The sequence below is a fragment of the Alexandromys fortis genome, unplaced genomic scaffold (assembly GCF_014885135.2).
Source record: "Alexandromys fortis isolate MF-2015 unplaced genomic scaffold, M_Fortis_MF-2015_v1.1 scaffold_93, whole genome shotgun sequence".
In the NCBI taxonomy this organism is placed as follows: Eukaryota; Metazoa; Chordata; class Mammalia; order Rodentia; family Cricetidae; genus Alexandromys; species Alexandromys fortis.
The window spans coordinates 3,671,908-3,698,019 of NW_026067970.1; the positions used below are offsets into that span (position 1 = coordinate 3,671,908).

General features: G+C 43.2%; 1 protein-coding gene across 2 annotated transcripts in view; it reads right to left on the reverse strand.

Moving 5' to 3' along the window:
• Window positions 1-26,112, reverse strand: part of Jazf1 (JAZF zinc finger 1) — a 306,547-nt gene that overhangs the window by 153,866 nt on the left and 126,569 nt on the right. The window contains exon 1 of one of the 2 annotated variants that reach the window (XM_050155440.1): window positions 15,957-15,974. The exons of the other annotated variant lie outside the window; for it this stretch is intronic. The gene's annotated coding sequence lies outside the window, so the exon portion shown is untranslated. Of the gene's footprint in view, window positions 1-15,956; window positions 15,975-26,112 lie in introns of those variants that run through there. 2 annotated transcript variants of the gene reach the window in all.

A 26,112-nucleotide genomic window follows, 5' to 3' on the forward strand; every position in this document is an offset into this window, starting at 1 on the left:
GGGAGGAGGCAGAAACTTTTTTTTTCCTTTTCTCAATTAAAAAAAAAAGAGTTAATAAGAAGCCTGAGCTAATGGGCCAATCAGTTTATAATTAATGTAGACCTCTGTATGTTTATTTGGGACTAAATGGTTTTGGGACCTGGTGGGACAGAAACCTCAGTCAACACCCTCAAGTAGAAATGACTTGAGTCATGGCACTAAACCCTTTTCTGACTACTTTTGTTTGCTTGTAACAGGCTTTCATATAGCTCTGGCTGACCTTGAACTTGCTATGTAGTCAAGGATGACATTAAACTTTGGATCCTCCTTCTTCAACCTCCCAATCTCTGGGAGACCAAAGCAGGAATAAGAACAATACACTTTGCAAGTTAATGGGAGACCAAGACCTCAACATAAAACCAACCACGCTGAACCTCATAGAAGAGAAAGTGGGAAGTAGCCTTGAACACAATGGCACAGGACACCACTTCCTAAATATAACCCCATAGCACAGACACTGAGAGAAACAATTAATAAATGGGACCTCCTGAAACTGAAAAGCTTCTGTAAAGCAAAGGACACAGTCAACAAGACAAAACAGCAGCCTACAGAATGGGAAAAGATCTTCACCAACCCCACATCACACAGAGGACTGATCTCCAAAATATTCAAACAACTCAAGAAATTGGACACCAAAAGAACACATAATACAATAAAAATATGGGGTACAGACCTAAATAGAGAACTCTCAACAAAGGAATCTAAAATGACTGAAAGACACTTAAGGAAATGCTCAACATCCTTAGTCATCAGAGAAATGCAAATCAAAACAACTCTGATATTCTATCTTAAACCTGTAAGAATGGCCAAGATCAAAAACACTGATGACAACTTATGCTTGAGAGGATGTGGGGTAAAGGGAACACTTCTGCATTGCTGGTGGGAATGCAAGCTGGTACAACCCCTTTGTATGTCAGTGTGGCAATTTCTCAGAAAATTAGGAAACAACCTTCGTCAAGACCCAGTAATACCACTTTTGGGTATAGACCCAAAGGATGCTCAATCACACCACAAGGACATGTGTTCAACTATGTTCATAGCAACATTGTTTGTCATAGCCAGAACCTGGAAACAACCTAAATGCCCCTCGGCCAAGGACTGAATAAAGAAATTGTGGTACATTTACACAATGGAGTACTACACAGCAGAAAAAAATAATGACATCTTGAAATTTGCATGCATGGATGGATCTAGAAGACATCATATTGAGTGAGGTAACCCAGACCCAGAAAGACAAATATCCTATCTACTTACTCATAGGTGGTTTTTAGACATAAAGCAAAGAAAATTAGCCTACAAATCACAATCCCAGAGAACCTAGGCAACAAGGAGGACCCTAAAAGAGACATATGTGGATCTAATCTACATGGGAAGTAGAAAAAGACAAGATCACTTGAGTAAATTGGGAACATGGAGATCATGTGAAGGATTGAAGGGGAGGGGAGAGGAAGGGAGAGGAGCAGAAAAAAATGTATAGCTCAATAAAATCAATAAAAAAATAAATAAGTTCTTGTTTGTCCTGTTTATTTGCCCAATCTGAACCAGATGTGATTGATCACATGTGGGTGGGAGGTACACAGGCAGGAAGTATGCCAGGATCTATACTTACTCCTGACTGGATCTGATGGGAGATACCATGGCTGTGTGCTTTTGCCTTTTTAAGCCCCTACAGAACTTGACTCCTGGCTATGTCCTGGGGACCCAGGTAGACCTTGCCAGAGTCCATCATTCTGACCAGTATCTAAGTAAGGCTAGCTTCAAATCTGGCTCAGAAGTGTGGAACTGGTTTTCCTCTTGAGTATCTCAGGATTAACAGTAGCGGGTGTGTGCTCCCACGCCCAGCAGAGCACTGAGTCCTGCACTACCACTCAGTGTTACTACTGCAAACTGCCGAGTGGCCTTTCCCTTCCTGCTTGTAAAGGTGGTTTTATCTCTTGCACAAAAGAAAATGAATTCTTGCAGCCAAATTAAAATAAACAGCAGATAACCATTATTATGTAAAGGTTGTTTTTCTTCCTGTATGTTCTATATCACTTCACACATTCCAGAACACTGTGAGCATTCATTCCCTAGGCATTCTTCTGCCTTGTGTATCAGCCCATTAAACATTACCTAACCATGGGAACTAGGACCAGAGGGCTGGTGGCTTCCTAAGAGGCACGAAAGGCGCCATCTTTCTTAGAACATGTTACGTTGCTGACTGTCAGTGTCTTGTAGGAAGGTGAATTGTTCTTGGGGCTGGCTGTGGTTTTTATCACCACAGTGTCAGGAATGAGCAGAAGTCTATCAGGTGACCAAGAGAATGGAATATATAAATTGTGGTAAACCATTTCTTTCCTTAGCAGTTTTTGGGCTCCTAGCAAAACTGATAGAAAAGAACAGAGACCTATCATACCCCTACTCCCTCTCCCAGACAAGGAGAGCTATCATTGATATTTTCCCACTAGGTTGGTTTTTCCACAAAAAGGTGCTTCATGGAATTCTTTGGAAGAGATAAAATGTGAGCCATATCAGGATCCATGACAGGGGTTTAAAGATCCTGAGCATCCATGTCTCTTATCAAATATCTCCCGCCAGTGAAGGGGTGGCTAGTCCTGGCTCTATTTATATTTCACTGGTGAGCAAGTTAACCGCCTTACCTGTAAAAGGGAGAGGTGACAAATGCCATCCCTTCTCATAAGCCAGAGGCCAGAATCTCACATAAACAGTACTCCAGTGTAAACTTTACAGCCCCACCTCTTGCCACCCAGATAAGGTAGTCTCCCAGGGTTTTTGTTTGTTTGTTTTTGTTTTTGTATTTTCGAGGGTTTCTTTGTAGCTTTGGAGCCTGTCCTGGAACTTGGGTCTCCCAGTTTTTATCCTCCAATAGGAGTAACCCATATTGCCATGTGGTCACCTGTAAGACTTTCTGGAAAGTCATTTATGCAAAGACAAAGCTTACCCTATATACAAGCACACAGACCAGAATTAACCACCGAAGGTCTTTGATTTCATTTTCCTTCACATTCGGGGAGTTTATGAAGAGCATGCGTATACACCTGGGTCAAGATCTCTCCTCTGGAAGAGTGCTGATTTTCCTCTCAGCAACTTCAGCTGAGGTTACTGTTCTCACTCACAAGGAACAGTGCCATCAACTAACATGTCTTCTACATAGAAGGAAAGCCATTCAATTTATAAACCAAGGCACATTTAAATGATTTTTATCACACATTTAAACATGATGTGAAGGTTCTGTGTCATGTCTGAGTAAAATAGACATTATCAAAGTGATCACAAGACCTCGGTTCCTCAGTGGGGCTCAGAGGACTTTGGGAATTTGTTAAACTTGACTATCAGTAGAGTTCAGAAAATGGAAGCCAGAGATGCTAACAGATTTTCTAGGCTTTCTTAATATGAGGTTTAATACTCTAGATATGGCCCTAGTGTCATAAGATATTGAATCATCTTGTGTGTGTGTGTGGGCACAGTTGGCTTTTAAAAGAAAGGCAGAGATAGAATATTTAGATAGGGATAGACTATAACATTGCAGAATGTCTGTAAACTCTCTGCCAGCACTGACTCCTCCTCCAGCTCACCTTCCTTTCACCCAATGGAATAAATCTATTTCTCAACATTGCACTGCAGACTACAACGAGATACACATTTTAGATTCTAACTACCACACTAATCTCCCAGACAAAAATATAAGTTTTAGAAAACATTATTTAATTTACTAACATGTAATGTACCTTGATTAATAAATTTCATTTCTTAAAATATTAGGACAGTTCATTAAATTGATCTCACGACATACTAGTAAGTCTTAACTGGATATGTTTAAGAATACAAATCTTGCTAAATTCCCAATCAATAATGTGAATCATTAAGCCCTCCTTTATTATTTACATGATAATCTTAGGTAGAATACAAAATATTCACCATTTGGCTGCACAATCCAATCCTCCAAGTGTGTTTCTCGATTGTTTTCCCTTCAATGCCTAGGTCCCAGCGGCTCTTACTGTCCCTGTCTTCTGTACACCTCTTGCTTGCTCACCATACTTCCTGTTCACACTAGCCTGTTGGTTCTTCTCTGCCTTGTTCTGAACCCCATGCTCTGTCCTGGGATTCTCCATTAGAGGCACCAGGAGTGGGCAGGTGGGTTTCTGTTCTATCCCTCCCCATAAGGTGTGGTTTGGGGTAGTGGCTGCTCCTGTCATCTGTAGTCACAGCTATGGCAGTGACCCCTTTTCTGAGCTGCCATTCTCTCCAGGCACTGGCCACAGTCTCACTTCTGTTTCTTCAGCATCTTGTACCTCAGGCTCCTTTTGTCGCCCATGTACCCATACTTAAATCTCTTCTGCTGCCGGATGACACACGTTTGTGATGCACACTGCTTCACTATCTGAAAGCCCACTTCTCTAAGCCCATCCCTAGACTCATCCTCTAAAGTCCCCTGCAGAGGTTACTTCTCTCCAGTGCATTTTGGAACCTGCCTTAGTGCACCCATCAAGCAAAGGGATGAATTACATTGTAGTGTTACCATTCACAACAGACTCAACCTCTCCAAAAAACAGCTCCTGACTTCCCTCTTGTCCCTGGCACTTAGCACAGGGGTGTCAAGTAATTATGATTAAGGAACAAGCCAAGGAATGAATGGTAACAGGACTTAATTACTGAGTGCAACACAGTTATATTATTTCCTGACAAGACTGTTCACAAAGATACTTCACTGTGCCCCCACTCCGGGATGATTTAGTCTAAACGCAGCTGCTGGGATCCAGCTGGAGACAAATGCTGATTACTGCACAGTGAACCAGCTAGGTAGGTCTTCCCTAACTAGTTCCCCACAATCCCACATCACCTGGCAGGGTGTTTTCTGCTTATTATGCTAATTAGATTTTACTTGAAAGATGTAATTATTGCTGCAACCCAAGGAAATAATTAATGGCCAACTTTAGTGGACAAAATATTCATTAATCAAGTCAATAGACAAGAGACCTACAGAGTTTAGGGGGAAAACGTCCTTAGAGAGGAGGAAAAAAAAAGATAATCACCTAGAGTGTTCTCCCTTCCATAAATGTGGGTTAAATCTATTCAATTATAGGATCTTGAAAGTTGGCATTTCAGATTTAGTCCTATGCATCCTAAAGAAGTCTAGGTTTAAACACGTGGGCTTCAAGTTACATTGGACAGCAGGATTACTAATTTTAAATCTCTGTATGTAAAAATGAACATGTTTGGATTGTGTGGAGGCCAAATGTCAACCTCGAATATCGTTCTTCAACTACCAAATTTTTTTTTTCGAGAAAGTGTCTCTTACTGGCCCAGACCTCATCACTTAGCTAGCCTGGGGTGACTGGCCTGCAAGCCCTTGGGATCTGTGGGTCTCTATGGTCTCAGCACCCACACTCATGCCTAGATTCTTTTATGTGGGTTGTGGGAATTAAACTTAGGTTCTCCTGATTGCAAGGCAAACACTTTACTGATTAAACTGTTTCCCTAGTCCTATGTAACAATTTAAACAAAGATATGTAGTGATCACAAAGAGATACTGGTCTCATAATCGGTCTCTTTGAAAATGCTTAATCACTCAAGGACTTCTGACCATCACAGATATCAGCTTCTGTTCTTACATTAAAGGCAGGGAGAAGAAAGCAGTTGTAAGACCAACTCAGGTTGGTCGCTGTGCCTTATAAAGACCCAGCTTTTCAAATCCAAGGGAAGACACTCTTTAGCACCTTGGTAGTCCCAGCCTGGGAAAGTTGGAACATGAAAAACAAAGACACTCCAGAGATAAGATTAAACATACACACTTACTAATAAAAGGTTAATTAATCCTAAAGAGCACAGCATCTCAAATAAACAAAAACCATAAACCAAGCTAACTCTGGCCTGCCCCTCCACAGCCCTTTAACATCCATGCCCTCAGATCTACAGTACTGTACATTAGCTTGCTATGCCTCTTTGCTACATGATAGGGATTTGGAGACAGGAGATGGGCCACAGTAGGCAGCATATAATAACTGACAGTCAACTCAAGACCCTAAAAATTTAAAATTTTCTTTCAACTTAAAATGCTAACAAGCATAGTCTAACTTCTACTTGCCCATAAAGCTGTTTCACATTCCAGAAAAAAATGTTTTAAATATTGTTCAGCATCCAGATCTTAATGGTCTAGATGCTGAAATACTTTTCACTCAGAGTAATGATCTCCAGGAGTAAAAATAATATAATTTTAACAGAATGACTTGGTCAGCTAAATCACAGCCAGAAATGCATGGGTATGTATTTCATTCATGTGCCAAAAAAAAATCTTCATTCTGGACCATCAGCGTAGCACTAAATTTTGATCTGTCGTTGAAAACAGTCCTTTCTATTTCTGGCATATGCCATGACAACAGGACAGAGCCATTGGCAAAGACAGCTAATATTTCACATCAAACCTCCCTGCCTGACCTTAAGAGTCCAAGGTGGAGAGACTCACGAATAAGGAATTGTTTGTTACATAAACAGTTCTTTTCTTAGAAAAACAACATATGCACACACACACACACACACACACACACACACACACACACACACCCCACTGGGAAAATCCCTCTCAGTCAAAGCATGGAAGGAAGGTCTTACTTTCTTGTGAAGGAAATGTATTATTGGTATTACATTTGCAAGGTGTGGGCAGCACAGACCCAAAGGAGGGAAGTGGGTTCTCCAGGTGGTTCTGGTCTGAAGGACCAGGCAAGCCGCCATGAGTACTTTCAGTGGAGAACTGTGGGGTTCAAGGGCATTGCGGTGTACTTGGGTGCGCCTTTGAAAGGTGCAGCTCAGGCTCAGGGAGAGAGGCTGAATAGCGCATGTGGAAGCAAGCACATCTCCTGTTCTCTCCACCACTTGCTTTGAAACTATACATGAATCCACATTTAGATCATGTTTTATCTTTCTGTTAGTCTTTCCTTAAATGACACTTGGAGAGAAGTTTTGCAGGCACTTCCTTTATGTTAACCCAAATCTCCATAGAGTGACTGTCCTTCTGCTCCCCAGTGTGCCCTGTCTTGGTACTGTCCACAGCGCCTAAAAACGCTAGAGTCTACTGTGGCTCCCATGCTACCAGTGAGTCCTGACTCCAGAACCTGGTGACATTCTTGCACTTTAGCATGGCCCTAGCTACTCTACCCAGCACGAGCCTCCTACACAAACAGAAGGTCATTCAGGATGGGTCACGTACTAGAATATTAAAGAGCATCTCAAGCCCTGCCTGCAGGAAGCTAGTCCAGCTGCAGGGGAGAGGGATAGCCCAGGTTTCTGATGTGCCCTTCTGGGTACAGCAGGCATCTACAGTTCAAACAAGATCGCAGCGACTCTGATCCTGTTGGTCTTAGGAGCATCTTCCAGAATCACTGCACTTAATGGCCAAAGCATCCTGATAATCTTGGATTAGGTCCACAGTGTCATGGGGTAACTGTTAGCTACAGGCGTCTCTGCTGCGGTGGCCAAGGACAGTCATACTGTCAGGAGCATTAAGAAGGGACTGATGGCACCGGTCTCTAATCCTATCTGAGTGTGGGTCACAGTGAGACAAGGACCAAGGAGCCTTCTCCCACCAGACTCAAGCCAATCAGCAATCCTTAATTTTTACTGCATTCATATCTGAATCACCAATTGGGTGTTCTTTACTTTAGAGGCTCAGGGTGTGGCTAGCAAGAACAACAAACTACCACTACTATTTTTAATAAAAATCACAGCAAACTTTCCTAGCAATGGGCCCAAGATCAATTTTTCTAAAGGCAACTAGTGGCAGACCTGGGCTGGAAACCAACTCATGGCTGCTTGTTAAACTAACTCAAGCAATGGATCCTACAGCTGTAAAAACAGTGGTTTAAACTCCAAGCTGCTAACAGCCACCCAGATAGATGCTATGCTTAAGTTTTAAATGCATACATTCTTCAACTACTGTCAGCTAAGAGACATAGAAAGGAATAAAGAAAAGGCCAAGGGCATCAGCTTTTCTCAGGAGGCTTCTGGCTTCTGGCTCCCAGGAACCTCCAAGTGTGCAAACCGCTGACCAGTGACTCACAGGGAGTCACGACCTGGGCCATGCTGCTCGCTCCACTACCAGAGATCTGTCCCATGAACTCCAGCCAGCAGTGACAAATTAAGGTGTCAGAAAACTTAATACTTCTGGGTTGCCTGATGGTTGGTCTTTGAGAAGTTTCTGGAGTAGAAGTAAACAGGAAATTGTGGCCTCTGATCCTAGGAAGGCAGCAGTATGAAGACGGTGAGGTCGTTCACAGGACAGGCACACACCTCACCTCTCGACAGAGCTACACACGTGCTCGCTGGGGCCTCACAAGCAGGAAGGTGTCTGTGTCAGGGTGGGAGCATTGCAATCTACAGCTTTCGAAGGCCCACATTTAGAGTCCCGAGAGTTACTGACAGTCTCAGAGTCCGCAGAGCACTTTGGCATAGATTCTTCTGGGGGAATGCCAAGAACCATGTGGGAAAGAGAATAAGTTTTTGTTTTTGTTTTTTTTCATCTTGAAAATTAAGGAACTGAATTTACACAGTCAAGAAGCCATTGGGAAAACTGGCTAAATGTAACAGGTCATCAAAAAAGGGGCATCAGGTCAAAACTGTGGGAATCCAAATAAACCATGAAGTCTAGTTAAGAATATATTAATATACTAATATAATCAAGATGTTAGTAGTATGGAAAAACTGGGGCTGGGAATACTAAATAGTTAAGTATTTTTCTCTGCAAACTTAAAACTAAAAAAAAATGTTGTTTAAAAAATTAGAGAACAGATGATGCTCAGAGCCAATAAAAGAGGGAAGTCACAGATGCATTGTTTTCCGTATGTGTAAGATATTTTTAGAAGTGTTTGTAATTGAACTATTTTAGGCTTTAAAGCTATAAAAATACACTACACACATACACATACACTTAAATCATTTTTCTAAGAGAAGAGAAGTGGAGAAAAATGCTATGCTCGTAAAAATGGGCCTGAACTATACCTCGGCAACCTTTGCTGTGGACCCTTTAGTAGGAGACACTGAAGAGGATGGCCTTGGTCCCTGTCTCTCCTTGACATGCACTGATGTCTCCACATTCTCCCTGTATCCCAACAAGGTCTTTTCCAATGGTAGGTGGCAGCACAGGGAATGGCATCTGGACAAGGGTCATAGAGTCTTTGCACTTCACACCCATGAACTGCAAGATGAAAAACTACTCCAACCTTAAAGCCAAGCCATTTAGCCATCAACCTATGTTGGTCCTTTGCTGAAGTCTAGATGGTCTTAAATCAGTGAGAAATCTCCCAGCTTTTCATTTAGGAGCAGGGACTCACAGTTGTAATCCCAGCCTTTGGGAGGTGGAGGCAGGAGGATCACAACTTCAAGGCCATACCCAGCTACAGGAGACCCTGTTGCCAGCCAGCCAGCCACCCTACCTTTCACCTTTCTTAGCTGCTCGGAGGCTAGCAGGAACGTACATCTAGTCATTCGCATGCTGCTTTCTTAATTCTCCATCATCCCCAGGAGTTAAAAATATGCAGGAGCCGGGAGATTCTGGGGGAAGGAGGGCTCGGAGGCCAGGATCATTCATGAACTGAATTCAAATCCCTGGAAGAGTGGGGCATTCATTGCTGCCCACAAGGTTGGCTCCTGAGGTTGGCTACTTTTGCTCTGCTGTTTTTATGCCAATACTAAGGAATGTGTATGGAGGGCAGTCTTCTCCCAACACCTTCACCCTGGCACTCACTCAGACCAAAGGGAAGAGGACCACAGAGAGGAGCCAATGAACAGCATTTTGAAGTTCAAGACACAAACTCCAAAGGTTACTGGTTTGCTTTCTGCACCAAACATACCCACCTCACATTTGGTGGTTGCTCTTGCACATAGATACCTCATTTTCCACTGTTCTCTTTTCGCCTTCAAAGGACTCAAACTTACCCCTTCCCTGACAAGCCCATCAAGGTGCAAAATGAAGGCCCAAGGGAGCTCTTTTTCTTCTGTATTGTTCATTGTCTCATTCAAACACAATTTATGGAACATTTACTATGTGCCACATAGTCTTCCAAGCATTAGAAATACAATAGTGAACTAAAAGGAGAAATTCTCTTCTGTTGGAGGCGTACATTCTGGTAAGGATAACTCCATGGGCACAAATGGAAGTATACCCTGTTGCACATAGTATGTCAGGTGGTATCTTCTAGGAAGAAAATAGAACACAAGAAGGGGACACAGAGATAGATGGTCTTCTCATGGCACCTCGCATCATACACTACTTCAGCTAATGTTTCCATGTTGCCTCTTTAGCTGGATACTTTGTTGTTTCTTGAAGGACAAGGGGACTTTAGAATTCTTCCAGCACAGATTTCTGAACACAGTAGGCGAGCTATCAGTTTCGTTGTATGAAAGAACTTGTGGAATTATTGCAGCTGATTCACATTAGAACCTTGGACCTCTGGAGGACAAGAGGGATGGATGTTCTACATGCATTATGCGTGGTGAGCTGTTTCAGCTCCATCCCACCCACATCACTTTATCACAGAGCTGTGTCCTGGCCCCTGGGTGGAACACTGACCAGATGCAGGAAAGGAGTCAGTGCTGAGGCTTGGATATTGCCTGAATATGTCTCTAAGAGATGCGTGGTCCTTGGGCAGTGTTGTATGCTTGTAAGAGGTAAAGCCCAGTGGAAGGTCATTTGGTCATTGTGGTATTATCCACCTGGGAATGAAGATTGTTCTTTGAGAAGCTCAAATCATTCTCCAGAGACTGAGTTGATATTTAAGTGAGCTGACTCCAAACGTTCTCTGGGTTTGTGTCTTGAGAGTCAGTCTTCTCCTCCCCCTAGACACATACCACCCACCTTCATTGTTCCACTAGAACCCCGCTAGTGCTGCCTGGACATCCAGAGCTATGCATTCAACAAACATTTTTCTTTGTAAAGTTAGTTAGCTTTGAGTGATTATAGGGACAGAAAGGCAGTTAAACCGAGAAGAAACCAGCTGGGTAGAGAGCAAGACAAAGGCCTCAAGGCGAAAATGTGCTGAGTGTACAAAAGAACTACGGCCCTCTAGGCTGAGAGAAGCTCGAGCTGGTGCTCACAGGCTGTGGCTAGGGAGTTTTACTCTAAGGCACTGGGAAACCATGGTTGCTACTAAGCAGGAGAGAATGAGGTTGACATTTCAAGATCACTCTAACAACAAGGCAACTCCAGAGTCACTGACCACGTGCTGCAGTTAAATCTGCTGTCCTAGCACAGGATTCAAAACTCTGACACCCTACATGTAAACCATCATAACTACTGGCATTCAGGGTCTAGTGTCATTGATAGTCCCAGAGCTAGTCAATCTCTGAACCACATACAGCAAAAGCTGGATTCAATATATCATACAGCATAAAACTGAGGCTTCCCTGCATCTTAATCATGGTAAAGTTCTAGTAAGGGAGAAGAGAAAATGCAATAAACTTCTCCCCATGATGTCTCCTCCGTTTCACAGGTGCTGTGAAGGCAATTCCACCATGGTCCTGTTGGAACCTGTCGTCTCTTGATAGGGATAAAAAGGGTTAGTTATGGCTGGTGGTACTGAGATACTGAGAGTCTTATTCTCAAAGAAGCTTGCCAGAGTTCCCTTGGCAGGGCTCCAGGTTACATAACCCTGTTTCCCTAACCTCTCCCCCCCGTCTTGTTTTTCAAATGTGCAGTCACCCTTGTGGCTCCTTGGCAGATGTCCGCCAAGTTCCTCACACAGACACAGTACTTCTAAAGTCATATTCCAGAAGCCTCTGCTATGTACCCTCCCAAATCTTTCCATAAGCTTCAATCCACTCTCTGCCTCTATGCCGGGCACTGGACAACCGCAGAGGTTCAGAGGAACCTGGGTAGCCTGTCCCCTTGGACAAGCCATTTAAGATAGGATTAGATGATCTTACCATCGCTGTGCTTCCCAGGCAGAAGGGGGGCAAGTTTTGTGGGCTTGGATTATATCATCTCCTCACATCCCATGCAGAACCGTGGGAAGGCAGGGAGAAGTGTGCTTGGCAACAGGTATTCAGTAGCTCTACGGAAGGCTGATCTAACCAAGAGCTCCTACAGAGCCTTCTGTCTACCTACAGTCTCTCCACCCATGCCCCCACCACCCTACATCTACCTGGATGTGAACGCCCTGACATCCCTATCCCCCACCCCTGCACCAAGGACTTCATTTAGTCTCTTGTAGGAATAGAATAAACAGGTCAGTGTGTTATTCATAACATGGTATCTCCACTATAACCAGAACTATCATTCAACAAATGTGTTGAACAAATGTCTGATTGGATTTTGTTTTATTGTTGTCTGTTAGTTTGAGGTACATTCTTACTCTGTAGTAAAGGCTGACCTAGAACTTATAAGTAGACTAGGCTGGCTCTGAACTTGCAGCAATCTGGCTGAGTGCTGGAATGACCAGCATGAATCCAGCTCTGGGGTGGATTCTTAGGACTCCCTGTGGTTTGTTTTATAATATGGATATCTGAACAACAGTAATATGGCCAGGCTTTGGTAGATACCATCAGCTTTTTGAAAAGAGACAAGTTCAAATCCAGGCGCTGGCACTACTTTATCAGTTAACTATGAGAAGATGGTTCGTCCCTCTACAAAGAAAAAGTAGTTCTAACTGAACTACATCTCTCAGAGTAAAACGACTTTGTGGCTATTGCCACACCTGAAGTGCCATGCCCCTTGATTTGGCTGGTGTGAGTTTCAGGTTTCTATGTCTATGGGTTAAACTAAGGAGAAGAGGGAGGGAAGAGGAAGCGGACAGGAGCCTACTGGGAGAGGGACAAGGTTAGTCACAGCAGACATCATTTTCCCCATCCTATCAATACCTTCCTTGGATAAGAGATTAAACTATGCTATAATTCATATTACTTTGTGAGAATATCTTGATATAGCACCAACATGGGGGACCGGAAGTTATATGTGGTGTGAGATTCTGGGGAACAATCTGTAGAGAGCAGCGGAAGCTTTGTGAGGAGCTGTGAGACAATGGACAGTGTGCAGGGAGACGTGGTCCGCGGCCGACGCTATAGCAGGAGGAAACAGGTTCCAGTAACCCGCTTCTCAGGATTAGAAACAGGGAGGCACAAGTTTAATTCTCACACCAGGCCTGGTGCCATAGTGACATCTTGTGGCCACAGGCTTCATGACATGCTGGCAGTCCCGAGGCAGACAACGACATGTCCATATGACTAGTAACTTTATGTCACAGAAATGCAAACGTTTCCTTAACCACAAGTCCACTGATCCCCACTGGGAAATCAGAAGTGAGAGAGGCTGGGCCTCTAGGTGACAGGTCTCAAGCAGTTGCAGTTATGAGCTGAACACTCACCTGAGACTTGGCCTAGAGTTCCTAGAGCAGTGTCTTGTTCTAAAAGTGAAACGAAAACTGCATTTGGGGCTACCAAGTACCAACCAATGCTGCCCCCTCATGAATTCTAAGAGCAGTAAGGAGAAAAAAACCTAACTTGTTTCTTTGGAATTTCAAAATTAAATTTCTTTGTACAGCCATACCCTAGGGCTACGTGGTGATGGAGGCCGGCCAGCAATCATCGATCCTGCAACATATGGTGTTGAGTGCCGACTGCCCTCAGAGCACTTGCGGAATCCTGCTGTACCCTGGAGGATGAAGGAGTGAACAGGGCCCCATCACCACAAAGCAAAGAAGCGGAGAGGAGCTGACTTGAGTAGGGACCCAAAAAGGCTCCAATGGAGTAGGTAGTATCGTACTTTGAGGCTTGTGAAGGGAAAACTACCCACCTTTGGAATCAGGCAAAACAGGACTTAGTTTCTAGGACCATAACCTCCTGACTGTCCATCTGAGAGTATTCCCTGAATCTCCAGACCCTTCCTCATCCGAGAGCAGCGCTGATAGCTTCTACTGTGGTTGTAAGGAATGGATGGAGTTGTTGAAGAGTCAGCACATGTTAGGGGCACAGATGGCAGTGACAGCAGCTAATAGCTAGGGAGTGGGGCAGTGCAGCAGCAGACAGGGAAGGCCACTGCCTCTGATGACAGTAGGGGTGTGTGTGTAGTGGACTTAGCATCAAAGACATGGGACTGTCTAAAAAGCACATGGACCATCAGGGATCTGGCACTCTCTTTTGGCTTCATGGGTACTCTCACATATTTGTGCATACACACCTAGACATATATATATATAAACTTGAAAGGGGTGATGGCTAGAGAGATGGCTCAGTGGTAAGACCAGTGACTGCTATTCCAGAGGATCCAGGTTCAGTTCCCAGGACCCACGTGGTGGTTGATAATGGTAACTCCAGTTCCAGTGGATCTAACATCTTCTGGGCACTAGGTACACATGTGGTGAGCAGACAGACATGCAGGCAAAACACCCATATGCAAAATATAAAAAATAAATAGAACAGAACAATTAGAGGTTTAAAATTATGCAAATGGTCTCCAACTTACAGTGGTTTAACTTTCAGATGATGTGAAAGCAATAGACATTCAGTAGAAACCCAGTGATGAGTTTTGACTGTGACCCTAAGTGACATACGACAAAATCCTGTGATGAGCCAGAGTTCCTAGTTGGGCCACATTATCACAAAAGGTTAATCACTCTACATCACTAGTCAAGCACATTCAGACCCTAAAACTATACCTCTAACCCCAACCGCATTTCCGGCATGGTGATATGTTTGGTCTTGTCAATATGGTCTTTGTGGCACCAGATATTAGACTACTTTAAAAAAGATGGCCAGGTTTCAGAAGTCCCAAGTTCTAGAACAACTTCTGTGCTGGTCTCTGGTATAGAAGAGATATGGATAGAGGTACATTATTCAAGTGCACACTGTTATTCTGAGACTGGACATCAAACTCCATCAAGATCTGAGTGAGTATGGGGTTATGTATCAGTCAGACCTGAGTAGATTAGCCATGTACTTCACCATCCACACTCATAGAGCACCTCTAAGGCTGGAAAGGGGTGCTCATAAGAATTACATTAAGACAAATATACAGCCCTGACTGGGATGGGGCCAATCAACTCATGGTCACCACGGTTGTGAAGCTTGCTTACTCTCCTGTTTAGGGCATAGATGGATTGCTGCATTCTTCTAGAGGCCTTGCTGGCTCTAACCCCAGGCTTATAACCTTGTCTTGGTGCTAATAGCAAAGAGTAATTTCTCAAGATGAATCTAAGGAAAAATGACACAAGGTTAGAAAAACTGTGAAGAGTTTTCTCTAAAGTGCAGAACTAGCTTGTTAGCCCTGTTCTAACTCTGGAGTGAGCAAGCTAGCACAGGCGGCTGGTTCCACACCACTTCTAGGCCTAGGACCCAGGGAACAGTCTCCAAACAGAGGAACACAGAGTAAGAGACACAGAAACCAATGCAGCTGCTAGAATGTTTAGAAAACTGTTTGGGCTTCAAATGGACAGGCCCTGCTTCTGAAAGCCTGGTAACACCCTGCTGTGTGACCCTCTATTGGGTCCACTTAGGGACTGAAGCACCTCACAGATGAACTTGAACTGTCTGTGAAGCCTCAGAGAAAGGCGCCAGCACTAGGCCAATGATGATGTCACTAGTGTGCCTATTTGAAATACTTTGCAAAGGCTGCTTTTGTTCTTTCCCAGTTTGCAAATACAAAGCTGTACTTTATCCTAGCAGTCAAGAAGCATTTGTACCCTACCTTCTGGGGATTTGTAAAAAGAGTATTTCTCATGGAGACTGGCCAGAGTTTAAAGAATATCGGCCCCTCACCCAGAACCCCAGACCCAGCTGTCTCTTACTAAAGGCTTTTAACTGAATAGAGCCCAATCTAAATGTTCCTGGAGCCACCAGGGCTGGAGATGGAAGCAAGCCACTCCTTGGCCTGGCTAACAGCGAGGTGAGGTTAGCAGGAGACCTGCATAAGTCATATCATTCACCCCGCTCCTTACCTCGGGTTTCCACTGCGTCAGGGCAGAAGCGGGTTTGATTTGCTGCACGGAGTGGCCTTCACACCTTCCCTCCTGTTCTCCAGTGTGTCTTTTTCCATTACCCATGTTTATAACAGACTCTCTAATTTATGGGCATTTAGGACTCCATGCTCTGGGCTCACCACAGACTAGGCCCCTAAATGGTAACAGCCGAGCTAGCTTGTTGGAGTGCTGAGGCCCCTTCTCTGTCCTTGAAGAAAAGGCAGGGCTGCCCTAAGAGAAAGGGCTCCCTTGGGAGTAGGATTGTGTTGCTCCTCTCACAAAGGAGGGAACTATATTTCCTCAGCACCAACCCAGCCTTCTTCTGACACTCGACAGGAGATGAGACATTGCACTAGGGCCTTGTTCATGTACAGGGCATATTTTCTTCCAGTTACTAAAATAGCCTTCCTTTTGTGACAGGATGCTTGACAGATTTTTTAAAAAAGTTTTTCATTAACAAAAATAAAAACAGTAACGAGTTGATACAATACACCAATGTTAAAAAAATTTCCTGTCTCCGCAATGACAAAGTCTAGGGTCACTAAATTCCTGGTTCGGGCCTCTGAAGAGCAGAGAAAGGGGGAAGCGCTTGGAGCATGGGCAGAGCATGCTCATTTGAGAAGTCAGTCTGCTGGAACACCAGATATCAAGTAAATAAAAGAGAAAGTGAAGGTGTCTTCAGGAATTGCTCTTCTTTAGGCTTTGGACTTACCCAAATTCAGCCTTGTGACTGCCCTGCAAGGAGAACTAAAAAAAACCAGAGTGCCTGGATGCAAAGTCTCATCCAGGGAAACATCTCTGTGGGAGCCTCAGCATCAGGCCTGGGCAGTGGCCATGGGGAGACAGGGCTTCTGCCTTTCATTGAACAAGTACTGCACAGCTTCAAATGAATCAGCTGGGAACCTACTTCTAAATCCAGTTATCATAGAGACATTACAGTAAAATTTTATCTAGTCTCTGCATTTCCAATTATCTTCTTTGAAAATGTGTTTTTCAGAACTGCAGAGTTTCTGAAGTGCCTATCAGAATGGGGCCATTTTCAATATGAAGTAAAAATTTATACTCTTCAAAACAGTACTGTTCAGGAGAATCAAAAGTACCCAAGTAGAAAAGACACCCTTTTACTCCAAGAACTCTGGCTATTCTGTTGCCTGTAACTACTGCCAAAGAAGCAAGTATTCATTAAAACTATCCAAGGACCTGCCATACTGTTCTACTGCTGTGAGAAGACACCATGAGCAAGGTAACATAAAATAAAGCATTTAACTGGGTATAGGGATATTTTAGTTACATTTTAAATACAGCTTGCCTGAAGATCAAAGTGTAAAACTAAGCCCATAGAGGCCAGATAGTGGTGTCACACACCTTTAATCCCAGGACTTGGGAGACAGAGGCAGATGGAGCTCTGTGAGATCAAGGCCACCTGGGCTATGCAATACACGAGATCAATGCAGAAACAGATCCAGGTGGTGGTGGCTCACGCCTTTAATCCCAGCACTAAAGCACTAAAGGTGAATCTAAGATGGGAGGAGACAGAGGCTTGGGGCTCAGTCTGCAGTCGTCTAGTCTTGGTAAAGGTAAGACTTCTCTAGTGGCTTGGCTGTTTTGCTTTTCTGATCTTCAGCTTGGGCCTCAATATCTGTCTCTGGGCTTTTATTATTCGTGCTACAACTGGGGGCTTGCTTACAGTCAGATGGTTAGTATATAGGCATCGTATCAGGAAGAATGGCGGCAGGCAGGCAGGTATGGCTGGAGCACAAGATAGAGGCAGGAAGGGTGGCACTGAGACGGTACTGGGCTTCTTAAACCTCAAAGCTTACCCCAGTGACACACCTTTTCCAACAAGGCCACACCTCCTAATCCTTCCCAAACAATTCCACTAACTAGAGACCAAGCCTTCAAATATATGCACCTATGGAGGCCGGTCTCATTCTCATTAAGTGGAAGGATCATGAAAAATATCAAGATGGAGGAATTTGAGTGACTTCTGTGTGTAGATTTAGTTTAACCACAAGTTATTACTTTTCAAAGAGGTACAAACCAAAGTACAACTGTATATATGTACGTACATACATATGTATGTATGCTGCATGTATTTATTTTGAGGCAGGGTCTCAGGGTTCCTGGTTAGTTTGAAATTTGCTGTGTAGATCAGGGTAGCATCAAATTAGTAAAGATATATGTGCCTCTGCCTCCAGAGTGCTAGAATTAAGGGTATATGCTTATCCCTGTAGCTGTATTTTTGAAGGCAGACAACATTCAGTAGTAAATCTAGCCCTTGTATTCATTTAATTGACTAAATACAATGAGGTGAAATTCTTCTTTACCACTTTCCCATTCTACTCTTTTCAGCTTCTAGATACACAGCAAGTACTCTGTCTGAGGCATCTGTCAACAAGCATCCACTCATTGGCATATGCAAATAAAAGTTTCAAAACAAATATTAGAACACTTAACTGTAATAATAATTGGATCTGGCATCTTCAGAATATCATCATTGTCTTAGCAACACTATTAGCACTGGTGAAAATGTCAATATTCATTCATTCATTCATTCATTCACTTATTCATCACTCAACAAATAGGTATTAGGCATCTATGAACATGTCAGTCATTGCCCTCAGGTGATGGGCTCACAGAAGTGAATTTAAAATAGAGATACAAATTTTCACACTGTGGACTTTTTACTCTGGGAATAGACTGATAAACAACAAAATCCTAAGTTATTTAAATTAACATGCAAAGTTTAAGTTAAAAAGAATAATTTCCCACTTAGCAACAGAAACTCCTGAGTTTCTTAAATTTATTTCTTCCTACTAGGAGAAAAGTTATTTGTAAAAGTTTTAACACAATTAATATGCCTTAACTTTTTGCTATTACTCAAGTTCCAGACATAGCTTCTTTGCATTTTATTTTTTCCAAGGGCTACAGTAATTCAAAGGATCATGCCAAGTTCACTTTAGAAGATGTCTCCAGAGAGGAAAACAGTTTCCAGCTTAGGATGTTCTATCCCATGCTCTGCCAAGTCCGTTACTGACTAAACCCCGAGGCTGCATGAAGTAAGACGGCGGTGCAGTGTGTCACTCTGCAAGCTCCAGGAGCCTTTAGCTACCTTAAGATGAGACCAAGGGTCAAGTAGCTGACACATCACACTTTGTTCTGGAAAGGAACTGCCAACAGGTGAAAGCAAGTCCTAAAAAACTCACTTGAGTAAGCAGCTATCAAATACACGCTTGCAGAACAGAGTGGAATCATATGGGGAGTTTCTATGAAGCAATCAAAAGCATTTATTATCCTGAGCAGATGTATGGGGAATAAAAATGACTGTAGAAGACAGAGAGACCCAAATAGAGAAAGGCAGATGACAGTGGGCAAGGCTATGGAACCCCCAGGAAATCATGTACTACATAAAATGAAGACTATTTTAAATATTTCAGACAAACAAAATATGTAAAAAAATTTCAACTCATGTTTAGATCTTTTTTCATACCTTATAAGATAATCATTTTTAGTAATATTTTTTAAAAAGAAAGCATTGCTACTTTGGTTATTTTCATCTGAGCAAGATTTTTTTAAAAATATTTATTTATTTATTATGTATACAATATTCTGTCTGTGTATATGCCTGAAGGACGGAAGAGGGCACCAGACCCCATTACAGATGGTTGTAACTACCATGTGGTTGCTGGGAATTGAACTCAGGACCTTTGGAAGAGCAGGCAATGCTCTTAACCTCTGAGCCATCTCTCCAGCTCCCTTAAGCAAGATTTTTACATTTTTTTTAAAATATTTATTTATTTATTATGTACAATATTCTGTCTGTNTAAGCAAGATTTTTACATTTTTTTTAAAATATTTATTTATTTATTATGTACAATATTCTGTCTGTGTGCATGTCTGCTGGCCAGAAGAGGGCGCCAGACCTCTTTACATATGGTTGTGAGCCACCATGTGGTTGCCGGGAATTGAACTCAGGACCTCTGGAAGAGCAGGCAGTGCTCTTAACCACTGAGCCATCTCTCCAGCCCCGATTTTTACATTTTTTAAATTTTTATTCATTTCTTTCTTTTTAAGAAAGGGTTTTACCATGTATCCCAGGTTGTAAGTTCTAAGAGCTGGGATTACACGCATGTACCACCACGTTCAGTTTGCTACATTTATTTGAAATAATCAGAATCAAATTTGTTAGAAAGGTGAAGATTGTTAGTACCAGGTTCATTTCTAGGAGGAAGCAGATGACAGGAATAAGGCCAAAGGGTCAGACCATGCAGTGTTAAGTCTGTGGGTGTGCTGAACCGAGTGCGTAATGCAGTACTTAATACTCACGAGCACTCATTTAAAACATTTTATTTTCAAAATCCAAAACTTGGTGAGTTAACATTGCAGCCTGTTTATTTAATAAACACAAGAGCATGTGAGCAATGACCCCACAGGTGGTACCCTTCTGATTGTAGCTCTGAGCCAGTCAGAAGGCTGGGTGACCATGTTTGTAAAGAACGAAGGAGTATCTAGTAAACATACAGAAGGTGGCCTCGGCTCTGTCTGTGGTGTCAGCCAAGTTTTATAGGCGTATGGAAGGCAGACATGGAATACAAACAAATCAATGTGGACAGGAGTAAGGGATAAACAGTTTTAAATGTCCTTCACAAAAACTGTTTCTGGAGCCAGGTTCAAAACGGAAAGCCTGGAAACATTTAGACTGGCATTGCATTACTGAACTTTCTCAAGCTGTGTACGATACAACAGTGCATTCCCCAGAGAAGCATCGAGGCCTGTGCAGGTAAGCTCCGAGGGAGGTGACTGGTTGGCTGCAGAAGGCTCTGCAGAAGTTGGCTGCTGGCCCTTGTAAGCACTGGCTGCATTCCCTTGGAGGGCAGATCCTGTAAACCTCACTTTATCTATTTGTCAGACTGAGACTTGCACCACTAAAAAAAGTGTGTGAGTTACTATGACTGTCTACTATTTATAATGTCACGTCCAGGCTGTCAATTACCACCTGACTTTAAAACAGTTTTTATTTAGCTTTGTGTTGGTTTAGCACTTTAACTTTAAATAATGTTTGTCTTTTGGTTTGGGGGGAAAGATAATAAAAGTTTTGATTTCTATTTTGGTCTCCACCAAAAGTAGTTCATAAACATTTACTAAGAAGATTGTCAAGCATGACCTAACTGCCCTTCGGACAGAGAAGATGCAAACTTCTTATGATCTTTTCAGACGAATATATCCATCATTTTCATTCTTGTGTTATGATTAATACCAACAAAGGCGCAGTTGTCATGAAAAGTAGCCAGAGTCCACGGGCACCTCATCAATAACCCAAACTACCTGTTCTTGGCAAAGCTTGGTTACTCCGCATGAAACATGTTCATATCAACATCATGTAAACATCTCCTAAAACTCCTGCAGTGGGTTAATGTTGAGTGCTCCTGAGACCTCAGGATGCCCACCTAGGCCTCCCTCTCCTTCCAACCTCCTCTGTTGAGCTCACTTGAATTCATTAGAGCCCAGAAGAGAAATCACCTGAGGAGTCTCGTGAAGTGAATATGGGAAGTCCTGGGACATGGATAGGGAAAAGAGAGGAGAGGCAGGGTCTTCTTGCTGGCCATCTCTGCCTGAGAGGGCACACAGTGGCATATGGGGGTGGCTGGATGCTGAATGAAAGTAGATGCAGTGACTAAGAGTAGTGGTCTGTGGGGAGATACCCACCCCAGCCCTTGCCCTCTGCCCTGACTGCTTCTAAGGATGGGAAGCAGAGGCCAGAAGTAACATGATGAAAACCTTTCTCTAGGTACTCAAACTTTCCTGCAGAGACCAATAGTTTTGAATATTTAGACATGTTCATACTGAGTAATTTTTCCACTTAAAATAGAGGCATCTATACTTGGATATAGACCATGGAGTAAGGCAGGTGCCTAAGCTTTGTCATATGGAATTTACAAGGGATAGAATGAAGATGATATATTAAGTTTGTTTATTTAGTAAGAGATAGAAAAACAGACAGAAGCTGATTTGCTATGTAGCCTTGGCTACCTTGGAATTCACTACAAGGACCAAGCTGGCTTTGAACTCATTATCCTCCTGCCTCCACATTCCCAGCGATAGTAATGCAGCCATGCTCCAAGTCTGGCCTAGACCCCATTCCTTCTGCATGTAGGAAGCTCTGCTTTTCTGAGAATATGTTGAAAGACCTCACGTCACACAGTCAGGAAAGACAAGGGGCATCTTCTCTTTCTAATCTGCACGACAAATCTACAGAAAGTTCTAAAGGCGGTGTAGCCTGTGTGTAAAAGCTTCTCCTGGGTTTGCAAAAATAGTATGTGCAGAGCAAAGCAGCTACACTCAATTTCCCCTTCTCCCTTCCCTCTCTGTAATGTACAAAAGGGCACTGCGAATTCTCTGTAAGAATAAAGACAGACTGGTTGGGGTGATGGAGCAGTGGGTGAAGGATCTGAGTCCACATTTCTAGCACCCACATAGATGCCATGCTACATCAACCCCAGTGCTGGGCTGTGGAGAGAGGTGGATCCAAGGGGCTTGCTGACCAGTCAGTTTAGCCAAAATTTCCAATTCCAGGTCCAGTCAAAGATCCTGTCTCAAAAAACAGGGTTGAGAAATAGAGGACACTGGATGCTGCTCTGGCTTCCACATGCAAACCTGCACACACATGTGCACACATGTACACACACGTACGCACACACGCATGTACGCACATGCACACATGTACACACATACACACAAAAACACAAACACACACATGAATAAATACAGATTATCCACCTTTATACATAAATGGAAGAAACATGTATCATCTGAAAGGACCACACTAAGGACTTAGTAAATAGGCCTACACTTTGGAAATGTTTTTAAAACTTCTGGGCACGCTTTTTAAGACTCACAGACAGTATGTCTGATAGTTTGGGAGACCAAGAACCAGAGACACTTGGCTCTGCCTGTCTGGAGACCTTCCCTGCTCTGGCATACGGGTAAACAACATATTTCACCCCGCTAGTGGGAGTCAGGCCGTCACCTCCCTCCTAGATCAAACTGCCTTCGTGTTTGTGACAGGTGAAACCGTATCTTCACTTTAATGACAATTTGTCTCATATGTTTAGAATCTGGGTAGGGCCATTTCTGAAGCAACTGAGCTGCCTCTGTGACTCCTGCCTTTCAAGCTAGGTCTGTGAGCCACACAAGGTGGCTGGAGGCTTTCATGCTGGAGCTGAGGTAAGGCTGCCTGGGAAAAGGATAAGCAGGGGTCAGGAAGGGTCTGATGCAACATTATCACAAAAGATCTATTTTTTGACCCAACCCTTCAACCTGGAAATATGTCCCACTGTCTCCTGTCATATGCCTTTGTCCTCTGCCCCAGGCCCAGCCCTTCCTGCTGCAGCTTGTCTGAGACGAAGGTGTTTGTTTATCATTTCTTTTTGGCCACTGACTGCTTCTCCTTCATTTCCCACTGCACTTCCCAAACACCTGAACAAGGTGTGGACTGTCTGATGAGTCTCCATAGAGCCTCTTTCTTCATCTTTCCCACAAGGACAGAGCAAAGTGCCTGGTACTCAGCAAAAGAAATGCCGGTCTATAGAAACAGGAGACTGTGTGGTCACTGACTGTCAGCTATGGCATCAGAAGCTAAGAAGGTAAAGACATTCCCATAGGTTCAAAAGGAAGACTTGATGTGGAATCTTGTGTGTGGCAGAGGACAATGACAGCAGGCCTGACAGAGCCACAGTGGGTGAATATGTTCAGAGATATTCCAGGCCCTGAACTAGTCGGGTCTAGAGGATGCTGGAGGCAGAAAGAGTCTGTGACCCAAGCCATAAAGGAGGTGGAGCGGAGGGAACGGAGGGCTCAGGACTTGCATTTTGAGGAGGTACTGCCAAATGGTCATACGGCACCCCAGCTAGTGAAGCCCCAGTAGATCTGCCCCACCTGCCAATACTATCCTGAGGGCTTGGCAGAAACTCTTCCCAAAGAAGTCATATTGCAAAATTCCCCCGGCCTCCACTCCTGATTTTGAAACAGCCCTGATTTCTAAATAAAAAACTATGACATTCTGTGGGACCTTTTAATTCTTTCTCAAATCAATTGGCACATAAAGAATATTCAAACCTTACCCCAAAAGTATTCCCTTTGACTTGACTTTTTGAAATAATGCATTTCACAGTAAAGTTTATAAAGAATCTTACTCACATGACTGGAGTCAATGAACTTGAAATCTTCAAGGTTAGGATAGGTTTTGCTCCCTTCCACCAAGCCCTGAAAGACTTTCTCACAGGAGGTGCCACCCCTTTAAGACAAGCATGGGGGTAAAGGACATTTGAAAACACAGACCCCATTCTGTTTCTCTGGTACTTTAAGTATATCCTGCAACTTCCATTTGAATGTTGTAAACACGTAGAGGCAGTCATCACAAATGATGGTACATCTGACGAGTTAATGCACATACCCACTGTGCAGTCTGCAGCATGACGTTCACTATCCACAGTGTCATGTGCAGAGGACAGTCTCCTCACACCTAGCCCGGTCTCCTTCCAGAAAAGATTGACAAAAGACTCAAGCTTGTGTTTAGCTCAGAGATGAGCACAGAGAAGCCAATCTAAGCTTGAGACATCCTGACTCTTATGTGTAGGTACGTGCCTTGCTAAACCCAGTGCCTGGCTTTCCTTCAAAACACACAATGACACTACCTTTCTCCTCACAGGGCAATGTGTCAAAACAGTTCCTGTTTGCTCAGGAAAAAGCCTGTGATCGAATAAATGGTAAATATGCCACAGCTTCTGCAGTGGTCACACACACCAGCAGGCTGGCCCACTAGAAACATCACCTCAGGATGTAATGCAGGGGTCTGATGAGACGCTAAGGCTGTGGAGGCCGGAGGCCTGCTGTCTCTGTTGTCATATGTACATACATGTCTAGCCTGTAAACAAGACATTGACAGAGATATGGTGGGGTTACTCTCAAGAAATTTAAAAAAAGCAGGGAGAATGAGAAACTTAAGGACTTCAAGGAATTAAAACAAGCATCATCAAAAATAACTTTTTTTTTTTTTTAGAAAAAGTGATTTTCAGAGAATTCAGACTCATAAAGTCAAATGAGCCACTCAATTCAGACACGATGGTTTTCCCTCCAGCAGTGGACAGCATGAGACAGACATCCTGTCTTTTTCTTTATTTCTGGGATAGGGAGAACAGGCAGTCTAGATTGGAGAATCAAGTACAGATAGAAAAGTCAGAATGTGCTTAAAAAGTATTACCATGTACTCACAAGTGAGCACAGAATGGAATTAGTATACTTGGTAGTTTCCTTTAGGGCTTTGAAAACCAAGAACTTCTAAACTATCACCCGGAACCATTTTTGGGTTCAGTTTTCAACACAGCAGCAACTTAAAGCCTGAGATCAGATGGCAAACAGTCAACATGAAAATAAAGGACAGAGGAGAAGAGTAAACACAGGGTCAAACATCACAGCTCAAATTCTGTCTCCCTGCATCAGTGTGAGAGGAAGCAAAATTGCAAAGCCAGTCATTTAACAAGAGGCTCTTTTTACAATAACCACAACTCTACCACACACTAAAGTTGCAGAGTATTTGTTTACACTATGTGAAGATGTGTCATTGTGATTGGTTTAATGAAAAGTTGAATAACCAATAGCTAGGCTAAGAGAGGATAGGTGGGACTTCTGGGAAGAGAGAGGAACTCTGGAAAGAAGAGAGGTGGGGAGATGCCAGCAAGATGTAGAGCAAGTCAGATGTACAGAATGGGAGAGAGGTAAAAGCCATGTGGCAGAATGTTGATTAACAAAAACAGGTTAATTAAGTTATAAGAGCTAGTTGAAAACAAGTCTAAGCTAAAGACCAAGCTTTTATAATTAATAGTAGGTCTCAGTGTCATTATTGGGGAGCTGGTGGTCCTCCAAAACAAAGTTTGACAAGAAAGCTTGCTACACACTAATATCTGCCAACAGCAGCCTTGCCTTCTGCCGTAGTGAACTTCAGCCAGAGTGTGATGAATTTAGCAAGAAGACACTAATACAGGGACAAGCTACAGCCCACCTGACTGCTGCAGCGAGGTTTTCAGAGGTTCCGTGTCTCCTTGGGACATTCACAGTAGCCAAGCATGCCAGCAGCATG